The following is a 7,913-nucleotide window of genomic DNA, read 5'->3' as shown; positions in this document are numbered from 1 at the left end:
TCTAGGATAGCATCAATTTCATAGTGCTTGTGGCCATCAATCATGGTTGGCGGGGGTCTCTCCGGAGGGCCGTGCCAGGCATCGAAAGCGGGAGCCTCCTTGAGCAAACTAGAATGAAAGACGGGATGGATATTACTTAAGGAATTAGTCAATTCTAAACGAGCAGTAACATCATTGATCACTTTTGTAATCCTAAACGGACCCACGAATTTCTTGCCTAGCTTTGAATATTTGTGAACGTCTCTAAGGTTCTTGGTAGACAAATAGACCCAAGCCCCTACACGTAAAGGAAAGTCAGAACGATGTTTATCCGCCTGGAATTTTTGAGAGTCCTTGGCTTGCTGTAGGGCAGTCTGGACCGTTTCCCACCCCTCAGCCAGGGATGAAATCCATTGATTGAACTCAGGAGGTTGCAGCGCCTCTGTGGGCAGTTGGGGCAGTGGTGGGAAAGAACGACCAGACACAATTTCAAAGGGAGTCTTCTGTGTGCTGCTATGAATGGCATTGTTGTAAGCGTACTCTGCAAATGGAACTAACTCGCACCAATTGTCTTGATGGTAGTTAGTGTAACAACGTAAATACTGCTCTAGAGTCCTGTTCGTCCTCTCTGACTCACCGTCACTTTGAACGTGGTAGGGGGCGGCAACTGCCGGAGTTGTTCCCAACAAGTCCAGGAAAGCCTTCCAAAATTTAGAAATGAATTAGGGCCCGCGGTCTGACACCACCTTGGAGGGGGCGGAGTGCAGGCGATAGATATGTTGGATAAACAACCGCGCCAGTTTCGGGGCAGAAGGAATGGTGGTGCAGGGGATGAAATGCGCTTGCTTGGAGAACAGGTCTACCACCACCCATAAAACAGTGTTCCCCTGGCTTTCCGGCAAATCTGTAATAAAATCCATTGAAATAACCTCCCAGGGCCGGGATGCGACGGGGAGAGGTTTTAAAAGGCCATGGGGTTTTCCCGGGATGGGCTTGGCCTCCGTGCAGACCGAGCATCCCTTGATATAAGCCTCAATGTCTTTGCGCATGGCGCGCCACCAGAACTGGCGATGGGCCAGGTGTAGCGTTTTAAGGAAGCCAAAATGTCCAGCCGACCTGGCATCATGGCAGGCTTCGAGGACCTGCTTACGGAGGGGGGGGAGGCACGTACCAACACCCCCCCCGTTTCCAAACGCGATCCTCCAAGCGCACTTGGGAATCTCTCTCCTCCGCTGGGAGTTCGCGGAGCCCCGCCTCCTCGAGTTCTCGCAGGAAGGGGGAGACGATGCTTGGAATGGGCGAAGGGGGAGGAGTAGCGGAGGCCTGTGATCGAGTGACAGCCAAGCCCAGCTGGGAGGGGGAGAGAACGGTGCGCGGGATCTCCCGTAGTGAAGAACCGCCCCCCTCCCCGGGAAGACGAGACAGTGCATCAGCCAGTTTATTAGTTTTTCCAGGAAAAAAATGTACTGTGAAGGAGAAGCGGGAGAAAAAATCAGCCCAACGTAGCTGCTTCGCGGACATTTTGAGGGGGGTGGAGAGGGCGGCTAAATTCTTATGATCCGACCAAACCTGGAAGGGGTGTTTAGCCCCCTCAAGCCAGTGACGCCAGGTGCATAGCGCTACTTTAATAGCTGCAGTCTCTTTATCACCCACAGTCCAGTTGAGTTCGGGGCCAGAGAACTTTTTGGATAAGTAAGCACACGGCACAAGTTTTCCATCTTTATTTTTCTGCAAGAGGGCTGCGCCGAGCGCCTTGTCCGATGCATCCACGTGAACTACGAAAGGAAGGTCAGGGTCGGGTGTTTCAAAATGGGCTCAGTAGTGAAAGCTGACTTCAAATGCTGGAATGCCGTTTGACATTCCTGAGACCAAGGGAGTGGAGCCCCGGGCTTGGCAGCCTGAGAATCCTTGCCTTTGGTGCGTAAAAGATCCGTGAGTGGAAGGGCTAGTTTGGCAAATTGGGGTATAAAATCACGATAGAAATTGGCAAAGCCAAGGAAGGACTGCAATTCCTTTCTGTTGGTGGGAGCCGGCCATTGGAGTACTGCGTCTACTTTTGCAGGATCCATTTTTAAGCCTTCGGGTGAGATCCGATAGCCTAAATAGTCTATGGAGGACTGATGAAAACAGCACTTTGACAACTTCGCGAAGAGAGAGTTGTCAAGCAAACGTTGTAATACCTCACGAACCAGGGATTCATGCTCTTCCATAGTTTGTGAATAAATCAAAACATCATCTAAGTACACGACCACACCTTTATACAATAAATCTTGCAAAACTTCATTGATAAGGGCCATAAAAGCTCCAGGAGCTCCGGCCAAACCGAATGGCATTATTAAATATTCATATTGTCCAAATTTGGTATTAAACGCTGTTAAATGTTCATAGCCTTCCGCAATTCTGACCCTGTAATAAGCCTCTCTTAAATCCAACTTAGTAAAAATCCTGCCCTTGCCCAGTGCATCTAGGAGGTCTTTGATTAAGGGCAAGGGATATTTATTAGACATGGAAACAGCATTTAATCCACGGTAATCGGTGCAAAGCCTCAATGAGCCATCTTTTTTCTTTACAAACAGAACAGGGGCGGCGTGGGTGTGTTTGGTGGCTCGTCGTATGAATCCTCGAGCCAGATTCTTATCTAAGAACGCACGGAGCTCCTTTTCTTCGGTGGGGCTCATGCGATAGATTCTACCTTTGGGCAGTTGAGCTCCGGGCTGCAGGATGATTTTGCAATCGGTATCCCTATGGGGGGGCAACTGATCGCATTCCTGTTCCTGAAACACCCTGGCCAAGTCTTTATAAACTTGTGGGTTTTCATTGGGATTAGGAGTCACCGTCGTGTGTATTGCGCTGGAAGCCAATGGTTCAATGTCATTTGGAGGTGGGGTTCCCCCCCACTTCATGTGCTCCCCGCAGGGGGGGTCAGTGAATTCTATAATTCGCTCTTTCCAAATGATATTTGGCTCGTGTAATAACAACCATGGCATGCCCAAGACAATGGAGTGTTTGGCCACTGGAGCAAGAACGAAACTAATCTTTTCCCAATGGTCAGCGCAATGGAGGAAAACGGGTTGCGTCTTGAATCGGGCTGGACCCTCAGCCCCGAGTGGGCTGCCATCCATTTGTGTAAACGGAATGGGCTTCGCTAGGGGAATTTGGTCTAAGCCAAGCTCCTCAGCCACCTGCGGTCGCATTAAACAGTGGGAGCAGCCAGAGTCAACGAGGGCGGAGGCTAGGAGACGTGTATGCTTGGTAGGGTTGGCTAAAGAGGCTTAAATAGTAATGGGCGCGCTGCCTTCACTCACCGGATCTGGAGTAGGACCCATGTCCAAGGGCGCTGAAGATAGGCACACCGCCACTTCCCCTTCCTCGAAATCCTCCTCGATGGCGGCCTTGGATGAGCCAGTTGGGGGAGGGCCAGACTTCCGTGGAGGCTTGGCAGCGGGGGTGCGGGAGACCGGGACGGCGGGCTTCTGTTTCTTGGGGCAATTGGCAGCCAGATGACCAGGACCACCACAATAGAGGCATAATCCCAAACGGCGGCGGCGCTCAGATGTGGTCTCGGTAGAGACGGGTGTGCTTGGCTTGCGAGTGGACGGGGCAGCCGTAGTGGTCTTCGGACGCGGGCGTCCCCCGGCACGAGCATAATCCAGACGAGCCGCAACTTGTGAACCCAGATCAATCCACTCAGCCACGGTGCGCGGAATGCGGATGAGGAGTACTGTTTCCCGAAGTTTGATATTCATAGCCTCGAAGAAGTATTCACATTTCATGCGTTCAGGCCAGTCAGGAGGAAGTTTAGTAGCCGCCGCACGGAATTCACGGGCGAATTCGGCAAAAGAGCGGTTGCCCTGTTGAATGGACTTTATGGTACGAATGGCTTCGTTCTCAGCATCCGGGTCTTGGAAGCGGGCGCGCAAGGCTTGAAGAAATGTAGCCACTGTGCGAGTATCATCCGCTTGTAATTCGTAAAGAGTCACAAACCAGTCCGCAGCCACCCGATATCCCGTATTTTTTCACGTTCAGAACGGTACAGATCATCAAACTCCTCCATATGTGCGTCAAGTTGCAGAATGAAGTAAGGGAGTTTAGAGGCGGTACCATCAAAGCAGGCAGGGATGGGTGGCCTATAATATCCTCTTTCAACAGCTCTTGGAGCTCGCTGGGGTTGTGGTTGCAATGGCTGGGGCGGTGGAGCTGGGAGAGCAGGAGCGGGTTGAGGTACCGCTGGTTGAGGAGGCAGAGCGGGGCCCAGCAGCGACGTCCCCCCCGCGAGAAAGGAGGCAGCAGGAGCGCGGGGAGGGATCGAAGTAGGGCCTTGCAGCGTTGATCCCATGGCAGGGGGCACGGTGGTGGGCGCTCTGGTAAAGTTGTAAGCACCGACTCGGGTTCGTGTCATCGTATCTCGCTGCCTCTTCAGCTCCTGTTCCAAGGCAGCCAATTCTCTCTCTTTGCGAGTTAAGGCATCCTGGTGCGCATGTAGGGCCGTTTTTTCACGATCCAATTTTGTTCGTTCATCCCGCTGAATGGCCGCAGTCAGCTCGCTCTGCGTTTGGATGGCCCTTATGCTTTCGCGCTGGCGCTCCAGATCCATCTTGGAGTGATCCAGGACTTTGTCATGAATTGATAAGTTCTGCTGGTACTGCCGTTGCAACGCCTCCTTGGCCCGATTTAACTCGAGTTGGACGTCCTGACGTTGTTGTTCTCGGTCCCTCTGCAGGCATTCACGATCTTTTTGCAGCTGTTCGCGTTCCTCCTCCCAGAGCCTGCGTTCTCGGTCCCATGCTTCCTTGGCATCGCGCAGTCTGGCCACTTCATCGTCCCAGCTTTCTTTGGACGGGAGGGGGAATAGGTCTGGATGGGCATCTTCTTCGGATTCCCCCTCTCCGGATGGTAACTCCTCCACCCCTCCGACGGCTCCACGGGGCGCCTCTTGCACATCGGTAGCCGCCGGCCCGGGAGCTGGAAATCCGGATTGGGAACCGGCACGGAAACCTCTCCCAATAATCGATCCTGATCTTGACAGCGTCCCGCCTTCAACTGTGGATTTGGGACGGGCTCCAGTGCTGTGCCACGGTGGGTCCTTGGGAGCATTCTCGAAGTACGAGTCAAGGAACCGCTCGATCGACTCCTGCGTGGCTGCATGAAGTGTAGTCAGACCCATCTCTTCTGAGACTGGTTGCATTTGGGGTTTGTAATCCACACGGACACGGGTAGAGATCCGATCTACAGGCGCTCGATCCATAGACAGCGCCCCAAACGGCTCGTGCAAATCCACATGGTCGCAACCGCATTCCCCTTCCCAACGAAGTAGGGGAAGACTCATGCTGGAACGAGGACGGGAGAGAGTCACCAGCGAGACCCGTTCCCCGGCTGGTTCCTCAGAATCAGGAAGAGAAGGCTCGGAACCCTCTATGGGGGCTACCGTGCCTTCCACAATTTCAGGAATATTCAATCTCTGCATGTTATAACACCAGAGATCCACTGAGTTTTAAAAAGGAAAATAACGATTGATTCCTGTCATAATGTAAGGAATTCCAACGAGGCAGAAATAAAAGGCTTTTGGTTGAAAGACCATTTATTCAGACAACTTAGAAAGCTCACACACACGACATGACAGGAATGGGCCTTCCCGCCCAGACCACAGGTTATAACCCCCTTGTTCCATCCCCCTCCCGGAGTCTCCAGTCCCATTCTCATGGGAACGGAATTCTCATCTCGCTCTAAGAGATAAGCCCTCCGACAGTGTGGTTACTGTAGATTCTGGCCCGTCGCCCGTGCCAGGAAACTCAGTCAAGGCCAAACGGCTGTGAAGAGATTCAGCCCCACTGAGATCTTTACAAAATGGTAAACGGTCTGCAGTGCATGCCCTACGAAGAGAAGCTTAGGGAGCTGGGGGTGTTTAGTCTGGAGAAGCGTAGGTTCAGGGGTGACATGATAGCCACGTTTAAATATTTGAAGGGATGCACGGACGTACGTAAGGGGGGTTCTCGGGTTCAACCCCCCATTACATGTCTGAAGCTCCGCCCCCATTCGTGTTTTTTGTATTTTTAGTGTTTTTTCGGTTTTTGGCCTGCAGGGGGCACATTTTTAGGCTAGCAACACCACCTTTCAGGGATTTGTTGGGACACTCATTTGATAATATTACCCAGGTTTGGTGAGGTTTGGTTCAGGGGGTCCAAAGTTATGGACTCCCAAAGGGAGTGCCCCGTTTGGCGCTGGTGAAGAGGGGAGTTCTGCAGGAAACCTAGATATTTGGAGTGACGAGCATGCATCTAATTGTGAGTAGGGAATTGAACCATGTCTGGTAAGCCAGCACTATTATTCCCATATTGCAGACCTGGGAAGTTAGGTAGGCACTGGGAGGGGGGCGGGTTTCTAAGGCCTTCTGTAGTAAGATTGTGGCTGAGGTGAAATTTGAACTGGAGATGTGTGTCCCTTTTTAAAGACAGGAAGCACTGGCAGAAACCTGACACAAAACACAAGCAGACAACTCCTGAGAACATTTACTTATAAGTAAGAATCAGGTTTAGATTGAGCCCTATGCATTCACAAGCCTAGACGTATCTGCATTTATTCGAGATTGGTGCTGATCAAACTCCCGTAATAAGTCACTCTCAATACAGAGTAAGAAGAGTTCCTTGTTCTTCAATCTTCTAGTCCTCCAGTTCTCCTTTCAGCTGAGGTCCTTGTTCTTCAATCTGCATATATACTTCAAGCAAGCAGCATCCCTGCTTAGATTCACATCCTGGTCGCTTGCAGTAGCTCAGGACCAGGGAACAAAGTGCCAGCCACGTCATCACTTCAGCCATTCTGACCCCTGCTGGGATTCTTTCCTGGCTCAGACAGCCAAACTTCATCCCATGTCTGGATACACTTGATAGCACGGCAGCGACTGAGGCATCCGCTGGGGATTGGGGGACAGCAAAACTTTGGGGCGATTCCCAGTGGTTGACACAAGAGTGGGGAATTTTCTCTCATCCAAGATAACAAAGATTCTACAAAAGGGATGATTTTCTGTAGACATTTCCCCATCAGAAATCTACTTTCCTCTTTGGGGACTTTTATCTTGCTCTGATCTCCTAGGGGTCCCAACCTCCAGATGGGACCTGGAGATCTCCTGGAGTTGCAATGGATCTCCAGATGGCAGAGTCCAGGTCCGCTGGAGAAAAGGGCTGCTTTGGAGGTGGGACTCTGCAGCATTATAACCCTGCTGGAGTCCCTCCCCTCTCCATGTTCCACCCCCAAAATCTTGAGGGGTCCTGCCTGGGATCTGTCTCTTACAAGGTGATGCTGCTGTCGCCCCCTTCCATCGCCTCCAAAGCCATGTTCTTCCCCTCTGGATGGCAGGGAGGGGAAGGAAAAGGTGCAGAAGAGCTGCAGAAGCAGTGAAGGCCCACAGAGACCCAGGAGTGGATTGGGATCTGCCTAGTGCCCGCATCTGAGAGGCCACTCAGCTCTGCTCGCTGATGGCCACCAGCAGCCCTTCCCTGGGAACTTTTCCTATAGGCCCCCTTATGCTCTTTCGTGTGCTCTCTCTCTCCCCCTGCCGTCACCCTCCCCCCCTTTAGACGGCTCCTTGTAGGGTTGCTGTTCTCTGGAATTACAACTGATCTCCAGCCCACAGTTGGCAATCCTGTGTTTCTTGTACTTCCCACGAGCTTGTGCTGCTGGTGTGTGGTGTGGCAAGACACAGCGGCCAGGCAAGGAGCACAATATTTCCTCAGGAGCTATTTGCTCTAGTCCAAAGACATCGTTCCAGATCACTTGGAGTCACAGAAACAGGCCAAAGGGATGGGCTGTGAGCTCACACATGGGTGAGGGCGACTGTCCAGAGTCAACAATGCTGAGCATTGTGTCTCTCCGTTTACACAACACCAGCGTGGTCTGTGCCAGTGCTCCCAGAGTGCCGTGGCTTGCTGGAGAGCAGGAGG

The sequence above is a fragment of the Sphaerodactylus townsendi genome, linkage group LG08, assembly GCF_021028975.2.
Source record: "Sphaerodactylus townsendi isolate TG3544 linkage group LG08, MPM_Stown_v2.3, whole genome shotgun sequence".
NCBI classification, from domain to species: Eukaryota; Metazoa; Chordata; class Lepidosauria; order Squamata; family Sphaerodactylidae; genus Sphaerodactylus; species Sphaerodactylus townsendi.
This window is presented reverse-complemented; position numbering follows the sequence as displayed.